Source organism: Sinohyriopsis cumingii, chromosome 16, assembly GCF_028554795.1.
Source record: "Sinohyriopsis cumingii isolate HCF-2022 chromosome 16, ASM2855479v2, whole genome shotgun sequence".
NCBI classification, from domain to species: domain Eukaryota; kingdom Metazoa; phylum Mollusca; class Bivalvia; order Unionida; family Unionidae; genus Sinohyriopsis; species Sinohyriopsis cumingii.
The window spans coordinates 83,331,750-83,342,981 of NC_142976.1; positions in this window are offsets into that span (position 1 = coordinate 83,331,750).

Below are 11,232 nucleotides of genomic sequence, written 5' to 3' on the forward strand. Positions count from 1 at the left end.
TATAAGAGGACTGATTCGTCAGAAATTTTTTCAGTGGTCAGACCTTGTTGAACACTTTCAGTTTGTGAATGATGATGGACCAGACGTTCGTAATTTTGGTTACTTCGAGATTCACTTACTGCAACGTATTGAGGAAGACGAGTTAAAGGATTACCAACATTTGTTACATGGAATCTGCTTAGAAAAAGACGAAACATCTAGACAAACTCTGACGTTTCAGTTACAGTATGTAACATTTAAATTCCCTACTGGAGAACGAACGTGTTTGGTTAGAAATTACCTTTATTGCTTCCGAAACAAAGACACTATAAAATCAAGTTGCCATGCCACGGATTATGTCACATATCATTGAACAGATTCCGTGGAAGGTACTCAATGACCATATTCAAACCGTGGATCATTACCATCGATTATTACAAGAATTTTATCCATTCAATTTGGGACGACAAGTGGTGTGTGTCTTAGTGACTTGTTTTCTGGGATTTCGTTTACCAGCCGATTCCTTGTGGACTCTTTACGATCAGTACTTACCACCTCAATGGCCTTAAATGGTCACGAAAAACTCCTTTTGCTCAAAGCCTTGCGTTTTCATCTGGATACTTCTCGACCTCAACAGGAAAAAAAGATTCGTCAACTTTTAGCTACCCAAGACGTGTATGACGATGTGTGTGTAGCTTGTGACTTACATCCCCACTGGACAGATGTCCGTGCCTGGAAAGAATGGGGTTTTGAGGCTTGGACCCAAGAAGTGGCCCAGTATGCACGAGAGTTGTTCAAGGAAAAAAGTTACTTTTCAACCCGTGTTAGTGACGGTGCCAGAAGAACCCGTCACCCAGGACGGGACTGTCGTGGACAGACCTGAAAGACCCTTTCGGGAGGACACTTGTGTGACCTTACCCTCTACTATAGAACTGGTTAGAACATTACCCAAAACATGTTGTACAGACACTTGTGTTTATTCCACGTTCATAGTTATCATGTGCCTTTTATCCTTGTACTTAAGCCTTTGGCTTTTATGTATTTTTGTCTTTCGTATTCATGTTTGAAAAAAAACATTCAATAAACGTGTTCTGAAAAAAAGTATATAAACTCTTGTCTTGTTTGTTTTCGTGTCACAAGTGACATTTCTCACACAATGGCTACCCCTGCTGTCTCTGCTCCCTCTTCCTCTACTGTCAAAGTCATCGACGAACACTTAGATCGTGCCAGTTGGGAGGCTTTGTATCTTCGCCATCCCTTTAACATGCTCATTGCTGGACCTAGCGGTTCAGGCAAAACCGAATTCGTCAAACGTTTGATCGAACATAAACATCATTTGATCGATCGGCCACCTCAACGGATCGTGTGGTGTTACAAAGAGTGGCAATCGGCGTACAACCTCTTGCGAGAAAGTCAAGGCGATTCCATCGTGTTTGTGGAAGGCATTCCTAAAGAAGACGACAGCATCGTCTCTGACTCCCGTCAAACCCATTTGGTCATTTTCGACGACATGTTAGGAGAAGACGAAGAAGAAATTAAATTGTGGTTCACGCGCAAAGGGCATCACCGTAATGCCAGTGTCGTTTACATCACCCAAAATTTGTTTCAACAAAGTAAAGCCCATCGCACCATCAGTCTCAATGCGCATTACGTGGTCTTGTTTAAAAGCCCTCGAGATAAATCGCAAGTGCAAGTCTTAGCCAAACAGTTAGGAACGCCTTGACTGACTCAGGCGTACGACGATGCCACTCAAACTCCACACGCCTATTTACTCGTCGATTTGAAACCTACGACCCCCGAGGATTTGCGATTTCGTACCCACTTGTTTCACCACTGGTGCCAAGACGGAGGGCCTGTCCTGTACACGTCTCCGTCCTCGACTTCATTTCACTCCCCATAAAAAAAATCTATAAAAACCTCAGACCCTTTTTCGTCTGTCTCACACACATTTTGAACATGATGTCCCTTCAGTCGCATCTTCCCGTCAAATTGATTCGTGCCTTGTATGACATCAGTCGAGAAAAAAATCCACAAACACGAGCTCGTGTCTTAGAAGCTAGTCTCAAAGAAGTCTTACGATGGTTCACGGTGACGGCACGTCAAATACTCCAAGGAATCATTCAGACTCCTCATCAAACCAAACGCTTTTTCGATCGAAACAAAGTCGCTTTGGTCCAACTGGCCGATCCCCGCATCGACACTCAAACCAAAAAACAAATCATTTTGAAACCTGGAGGGAGCGGTACTCTAGGAGGGGTCATCATTCGCTCTCTCTTAAGATGGGATCCTAATGCCCCCAAAGTTATCCCCAAGACAAAAGTCCAACGAAGCCCCAAGAAGAAGAAAAAGACCAGGTCCCCAAGGAGAACTTCTCCAGTGGCAGGACCCTCCTCTGACCAGACACCACCCCGGAAAAAGAAAAGAAGCCCTCAGAAAAAGAAACAGAAAAAAGTCCCCAGAAAAAGAAAAGTCCACAGAAGAAAACTAGTCGCAAGAGAGGCACTTCGGCCAGGACGCAACCTTACACTCGCAAACCACGACCTGCCACAGCGGTGACTGCGTCTCCGACAGCCTCACGTTTATCCACTTCTCCGTTAATGACACACAGAACTGAAGAGTACTTGGAGACGTTGATCACACCAAGAACTTCTCCGTTGATGACCCCCAAAAGAGCTTCCCCAGCGGCAGGACCCTCCCATTTAGCGGGAGTGGCTGCTGCTCACAAAGTACCTTCTCCCAAAATCAAAGTCCATGAAAGATCGGGCATGTTACAAAGTTTACTGGATTTGTCCAAGCAAGAACTGGCTCGATTTAGTCCGTTACGTACCCCTGCACGACGTGTCATGCCTGTCCTCAAACTGATACGACGTAAAGACAATCAGTGGCGACGCGTTCCAGTATAAAAAAGGCCTGTGACCAAGTAGGGGTATCAGTGAACTTGTAAAAGATGTCACCTCCAAGAAGCCAAAAAAGAAAGAGACAAAGGCAGACGCGTCATCCGACAAAGCGCTTAGCCAAGCATCGACATTACCCTAAGAAAAGACACAGTCGTTCCAAGAAAAAGAGGCGTCAACAAAGGGGAGGATTCCTTGGCAATTTTGGGAAAAACATTGTCACCTTTATGACAAAGCGATAGTCCCAAAAAAGATAAAAGGGTGTGTGTTAAGTCATCGACGTTAGTGTCTGTTTGGTGAATGTCCCGGAACCCACAAGCAAAGATGTCACCCTCCAGAAAACCCCAAGGAAAGAAAAGGAAAGGACTACCACCACGTTTAGTCAAACATGGGGACATGTTATCTGTCCTGTCCAAAACTTCTCCACCTCTACGAAAAAACTCATTCAAACGGCCTCCAAAGAGGTCATCGATACCGTGTGCGAATGTTGTTTGAACGTTTTGAAAGGCACGATCCCTTTGTCCAAACACCAGAAACAATGCTTAGGCAAACATCGTCACGTTCTTCGGAAAATGGTTCAAAAGAAAATTCCCATTCGTCAAAAAAAGAAGATGTTGGTCCAACGTGGAGGCATTTTGCCTCTCTTGTTAGGCCCCATACTGAAAGGAGTCTTGGGAACCATGTTGGGAGGACTGGTGGTAGCAAGATAAAAAGGCCTTCTGAAGTCCCAAGATCTCAGAATTGACCCCTGACAACCCCATGGAAGGACGAAAACTAGCTTTAGTGCCTTACAAACGATGGATGGAATACCATCGGTGGCAAGAACAACGCACCCCGCATTTACCTCCCAATCCCAATTTGAGCGAGATGTCTCAGTTACAACACGAATTGCAGTCCTTGATGGATCGCCAAGATTTGTCCGAAACAGAAAAATCGCAAAAGTACGGTCAACTCTTGCAACGATTGCAACTCTTTCACCAGAAAGCTTTAGACGAAACAGCTCTACCCACTTTGAAAGATTTTAAGACCTTGATGAAAAGTCCAGCACCATCACTAGTACCAGTACCAGTACCAGTGACCAAGACAGAAAAAGGAAAAGAAGAAGAAGGGTTTCAAACTCCACCAGAAAAAGTACGCAAGTTAACAACACCACCTACCTCCAGAATTGGATGGATTAAAAAGATGATGGCCACCTCTTCTTCATCACAAGAGAAAAAGAAAGTGAAGACAGAAGTGAAGACAGAAGTGAAACAAGAACCGATATCCCCCGCTCAGACATCCTCCTCCTCTTCAACACCTATTGCCGGTCGCACACGCAAAGCATTGCAATTGAAGAAAATACCCCAAGAGAAAAAGAGTAGCCTCTTCCAAGAGTGGGTGCCTTATTAACACACCAACCAACACACCAAAAATGGAAAAAGTCTTAGCCAGCATTTACTACGATCCCTCGCATCCTGCAGGTTACGCAGGAGTTCAAAAACTGCATCGTGCTGCCAAAACGCGACTGAAAAGTCTCCGTTTACCTCAAGTGCAACGATGGTTACAAGAACAAGCTACCTACACTTTGCACAAACCCATTCGACGCAAGTTTGCCAGAAGTCGCACCCGAGTGGAAGGCATCGATCATCAATGGCAAACCGATTTAGCCGATGTCTCTCATTTGGCCAGCTACAATCGTAGCTACAAATATTTGTTTTGTGTCATCGACGTCTTTTCCAAATTTGCCTGGGTCGTGCCCTTGACATCCAAATCCAGCAGCGAGTTAGTGCGAGCCCTGCAACGAGTGTTGAAACAAAGTGGTCGTCACCCTCTTCGATGGCAAACGGACAAAGGCACCGAATTTCTGAACCAAGCTTTCCAAAAAGAATTAAAGAAACGTGACATTCATTTTTTTACCACCGAGAATCCCGAAACCAAAGCCAGCATCGTGGAACGTTTTCAACGCACTTTGAAAGAACGCATGTGGAAATATTTTACGCATCACCACACTCTGAAGTACATCGACATCTTACCGCACCTGGTGCAAACGTACAACCAATCTTACCATCGAAGCATCGGACGTGCCCCGCAAGACGTGACTCCCGACAACGAAGTGCCGGTGTTTGAGCGTCTGTTTGGTACGTCCCCGACGAGGGCTGTCCCCAAGAAAAGTGGAGAGTTGGCCGTAGGAGATTGGGTGCGCATTGGCAAAACCAAACGCACTTTTGTCAAAGGTTACTTACCTAACTGAAGGACCGAACTGTTTCGCGTCACTGGACGAGTGCATGGCCGTCATCCTGCCGTCTATAAATTGGAAGACATGAACGGAGAAGTGCTCAAAGGAACGTTTTATTTGCCCGAGTTACAACGTGTCACCAAAAAAGAAGACGACGTGTACGACATCGAAAGCATTCTCGAACGCAGAACCCGTAAAGTGGGCAAACGACGTGTCAAAGAAGTCAAAGTACGTTGGAAAGGATATCCGCCCAGTTTCGATTCTTGGATCGACGCTTCGCAAGTCATCGACTATAAAAAGAAGTGACCATCATGATCAAAACACTAAAAAGGGGACCTACCACTTGTCCATTCTCCCAGGCTATTATTTTAGTGGTCATCATTTGGTCAGCGCCATAGCCTCCAGGTTTAATGGCGTGTTTGGGAAAGCTTTTGAGCAGGTCAACAACAAAAGTGTCACCATGGAGTACCACAAAGTAGCTCGTCGCTTCTTGATGAAATTTGAGCGGAGTAAAATCGTGTCCATTTTATTTTGTCCTGAATTGTTTGACATGTTGGGCGGTGACATGGAGCTGAGGAAGAAAGTAGAACAAAAACCCGAATCATCAGGCATTTCTGACAACGAGACTTTTGCCAAGTATTTTCGTACCCCGGTAGAACTGAACCAAGGACTGAATTTGATCTTTGTGTTGGTGGAATACAACGTGGTGGGACACACCTCCGTGCCGTTACTGCGTGTCATTCCTTTCAAAGTGGATTCTGCCACGAACGCTGACGAGGAAGGTGGAAACACTTACCACGTCCACCGCGAATTTGTCCATCCTCACTATTTGCCGGTCAGCAAGTCGTATTTGGACACGGTCAACATTACTATAAAAGGAGATTTGGGACAAAATATTCCATTCACCAAAGGAAAAGTCACGGTGAAACTCCATTTTCGAAAACGGTTCTCTCACGACTCGTAAGTCATGTATCCGGTGTACCGAGGGGTTGCACGACAGCGAGGACACGGTTTAGGAGACATGTTAAAATCGGCCTTTCGTTCGGTGGCCCCGGTGTTGAAACCGATGGTGACACGCGGATTGCACGCCTTGAAAGATGCGGCACTGACGCAAGGCAAAGAATTTCTCCAAAATGTCATCATCGACAAACAAAACCCTAAAGAAGCCTTCATGAGGGCTGGCAAAAATGTCTTGCTGCAAACGGGCAAAGACATTTTAGGCCGACGAGACACACCTATAAATGCCCTGCACGCTACCGAGTCAGGCATTCAGCAAGGACAAGGTAGAAAGAGACGAAGACGAAGAAAACACCCTTTCACTAGACTTCAAGCGAGAAAGGCCAAGAAAAGAAGAACCGTTCGAGACTTAGACGTTTTCGATTATTGAAACACAGAAAAAAATGATGCACCGAGAGTCTTGCGCTTGTTCCAAGACGGAACTGGATCTGTTTGCCATGCCCCCCACCATGATGACCATGTAAGAATCTCAGTGGGTGGAATTTCATCCCGTCTCCTCATTGACCGATTCCGCTCCCATCGAGTTTGAAATCAAAGGACAACCCGAAGATTACATCGATCTGAATAGCAGTTACTTGTACTTGAAAGTCCAAGTTCTAGATAAAGATGATGGTGGAGTAGAAGACACTGAGGAAATAGCTCCCGTCAACAATTTCATGCATTCCTTGTTCAGCTCAGTGGATTTGTACTTGAATAACAAACTAGTCAGCAGCAGCATGGATACATACCCTTACCGTGCCTACCTGGAAAATCTCTTGACGTACAGAATAGATGCCAAGGATACTCATCTCAATGCCTGTGTGCTGTGGGAACCTGACGAAGCGGGCAAGTTCGACGTATTGGATGGAAGCAATTCCGGCTTTGAGCAAAGAGAACTCAAAATCTTAAATAAGAAGAGTTTAGAACTGATGGATCGTTTGCATTTGGACATGTGGTTGCAAGAGAAATATTTGCTGAACGGGGTGAATGTTCGCTTGAGACTGAATCGCAGCAGTACCGCTTTCCATTTGCAGGCTGATCCTGCTAAGGCTCCTAAAAGCAAAATCGAAGAGGCCAAACTCTACGTACGACGCGTGGAAGTGTTACCCAAAGTAGGTAACGAAATCAGTCAAACGTTGAGCAGAACGACCGCCAAGTATCCCATACGACGTGTGGAAGTGAAAACGTTCACCATTCCCAAGGGACAGCATTCTATGATCGAAGATCATCTGTTTCAAGGACAGTTACCCAAGCGTTTAATCCTTGGTATGGTCTCGAATGAAGCCTTCAACGGAGCCTTCCCTAAAAATCCTTTCAACTTTCAACACTTCGACGTGAAGAAAATCGAAGTCAGTCGCGATGGCAAGACCTTGTGTACCCGACCTTTCGAACCTGACTTTAGTGACAAGAAGATGAATTACTTGAGATCGTACTTGTCCCTGTACGAAGCCACCGGACAGTTAGGAACCAACACCAGTCACGGCATTACGTACGAAGATTACGCAGGAGGCTATGCTTTGTGGGCTTTCGATTTCACTCCAGACCAAGGCAGCGACGAGGGACATTTCCACCCTATAAAATCTGGCCAGATTCGTGTGGAACTTCAGTTTGCAAAAGAACTACCAGCGACAGTGAACGTCATCCTGTATGCCGAATTCGATAATACCATAGAAATCAACAGTTTGAGAGAAGTCATTCTAGATTATTAGAAGCCATGGAAGACTGTTATCAATCTTTACCTAGTGGAGAAACTTTGGACATGAAATGTGAGGAGACCGTGGAAGGAGAAGAATCTCAAGACAAAGACGAAGAAGTTGTCATGATGAAGTCGAGATGGCCAGAACAAGAAGCCCATTTAGTCTCCTGTTTTGCCAAACACTTGGTGGAAAAAATGACGGAATTGATCAAGAAAAATTGTTATGGATGTCAAAACGATCATCCCAGTCAAATTCAACACGATAAATGCCTGATGTTAAGTCAAGAAGAAAAATTGGACGAGTATCTGGACGAAGCTTGGAGTCTCATCTCGAACAAAGACGTGTTGCACCAGTGGTATAAAGACTTGCGTGAACATTCTTGTCCACCATTAACCACTCAAGAGATCCATCGTATCGAAGCTCTCCTGAATCAGAGTGAGGAAACAGAACGAATAACCGTTTATTCGTCAGACATTTTCAAGCAAAAAGTCAGGATCGAATTGACGACTTATTATTACCTGTGAAGAAGAAGAAGAAGAAGAAAAAAAACCACACACAAATCAATGGATACCTGGGAACTTTATTACCTTTTGAACCACAGTTCGTATACGGCTTCTTGGAATCCTGTCGTCTGTGCTAAAGATGAACTCCCTCATCGCAAACCTAAAGACCATCAAGCTTACGTGATCAACACGGACGACAGTCATCTCCCAGGAACCCACTGGGTAGCCGTCTACTTTCCTCAAGAAGGATGTGTGGAATATTTCGATTCGTATGGATTGCCCCCTTTGGAAGACGATATCATTGACTTTATGAGAAGAAATGCTCAAACCACCCGATTCAATAATGTGAAATTACAAGGCACAGATTCCTTGGTGTGTGGACAGTACTGTGTGTATTTTCTGCATCATCGCAGCCTGGGCTATTCCTTAGAACATTTAGTGACTCATTTTGATCCTCGTTCTTCTTCTAGAAACGATGTGAAAGTAGATGGTTTTGTGACCATTATGCTTATCTTTTGTCTCAAGCTAGGAAACGTAGTGTCCATCAATGGCCTAATGACTTCCAACAGTGGAAATCACAATTTCATTCACAACGTTGTCAGCCCTGTTTAAAGTAGACTGTCAATTGAGAAAAAAATGTTAGTGATTTGAAACAATTGTTTGATGTTATATTGTTGGATTATTGTTAAAAATGTTAGAGTTGTTGTTTAGTGTTAAGTGATTTTTGAATAAAAAATGTTGTGTTTTGAAAAAAATGCCTTTGTCTTTTGTTTAACTAGAAGAATGTTGGATTGATGCTCTTTCATTTCTTACTATCCCTCTCATGACACTCATTGAACGTTGCGACCGTGTGGGGGATGTTTTCCTTCACGTCCGCGCTTTGACTTTAAGAACCGGGGCAGTTTCCAGTCTAACCATCCATTGTCGACTCATCCTCCTAAGAAGATGTGCTCCAAACTAGCTAAGCTCAACGAAGCCTACGTGAATTTGCATAGGGTCAGACACAGTCTGATACCGAAGCCAGAAGAAATAGAGAATGTGAGAATGTTAAAAGTCACTGAAGACCTGATAGAAGAGCTCTTCAGAGAAGAAATGAACAGGGAAAAAGAAGAATGGACAGAGAAGTACAGACTTCAGAGACAGCAGCAACAGCAGCAACAACAGCAGCAACAACAACAGCAGCAACCTGAACCTGACAGAGGCTTTGTCGATTGTCGTATCGACACCAAAGAGTTCTTCTTCTCTTTCCGAAGAAGCAGACCTATCGCCAGAAAGTCTATCCTCAGAGGACATCGCATTCTTAGAAACTAAAAAAGATTGCCATAGCAAACAAAAAAACAGCCCTTTTCAGGGCTACCCCAATACTCTAGAAAAGAAATAACCATCCATTTGCCAATGTGTGTAGGTAGAGTAGTGTGAAAATAAACACTAACTCTTATTTTAAAAAAATGTGAGGGTATCTGATTGTGTGTTTGTGTTTGTAAGAGCTTAAGTATGTTGGTATGGATAGTAGATTAAAATGATGTCTTTTTTGGTGTTTGAGGTGTATATTTGGAGTTAGATTGGATTGCTTTGCGTATGTAAATAGTCTATTGAAGTGATTTATAAAAAAATTTAGAATAGTGATGGGTAGCATAAAAAAGTGAGTGAGTGTTTCTTTAAGGTCCGCGCGTTGTTGTTTCTTTGGTCATGATCTACGTAAGATCAATTTTATGTTATTAGGGGGATGTTTTCCATCACGTCCGCGCTTTCAGTATAAATTGAAACTCACTCAGCAGTCTAGCTACCCTTGTTGATTGATCAACACCACCAGAAGAATGAACACCAGAATTGTGAAACTGTTAGAACTCCAGATGCACCTGGAATATGCCAGGCGCATACTAAATGAACTGGCCGCGGAGGCCATTGTCGAAGAAGCAAGAATGAAAGAGGAGGAGGAAAGAAGAGAAGAGGAGGAGAGAAGAAACAAAGAAGAGGAGGAGGAGGAGGAAAAGGAGAGAAGAAGAAATTTCAGAATCCCAGAAACCGAAAATTGGGATTCTGAAGCCACATATCCTGCCTCTGCACTCCCAAGAAGAAAGGTGAAAGAAGACTGGGGAAGAAGATGCGTGTGTGGCGCCAGGCCAGGAAGGTGCAACCATTAGATAGGTGCATCTGGAGTTCAAAAAAAACCAACAGCCCTTTTCAGGGCTACCCAATACTCTAGAAAAGAAATAACTCTTAATTTGCCAATGTGTGTAGGTAGAGTAGTGTGAATATAAACACTAACTCTTTTTTAAAAAGATGTGAGGGTATGTGTTGGTGTGTTAGTGTTTGTAAGAGCTCAGGTATGTTTGTGTGAATAGTAGATTATGGGTTTATTTATTGTTTCTTAGCGTATGTGGAGAGTATAGTTCAGGTTATATTATATGAAATGAGAAAGTAGGGGATGTTTTCCTTCACGTCCGCGCGTTGTTTGGTCATGATCTAGGTAAGATCAATTTTATGTCTTAGGGGGATGTTTTCAATCACGTCCGCACTTTAACTATAAAGCTAACAGTTTAGCCATTAGAACCCATTCCACGGAATAAAGACAAAGAAAATGGTGGTAGCAACAGCGTTACTAAATCATTTGATAGGCATTTATTATTGGATAGTAGATGTTACGTTTGTCATGGAAAAGATAGAGAAAGAATTCAAATTAGAAAAGTGTCTCGACTGTTTCAATAATTTGAAGGAAGCAAAGGAGATAGTAACAGGAATGATGGAAGAAGAGGAAAAGAGACTTAGAGGATTGATTGACCCGCCTTATGTAAGAGTGGGAAGTTTAAAGGAAGCACTTGAAAATGTCATCGAAGTCAGGTGCTTCTTAGAAAAGATATTGAATTGGACGGAGTGGCGATATGTAAAATGGGGGTTGGACCAGCTGACAAAAACGGAAGAAGTAATGAGGAAAGTGATGACGGAAG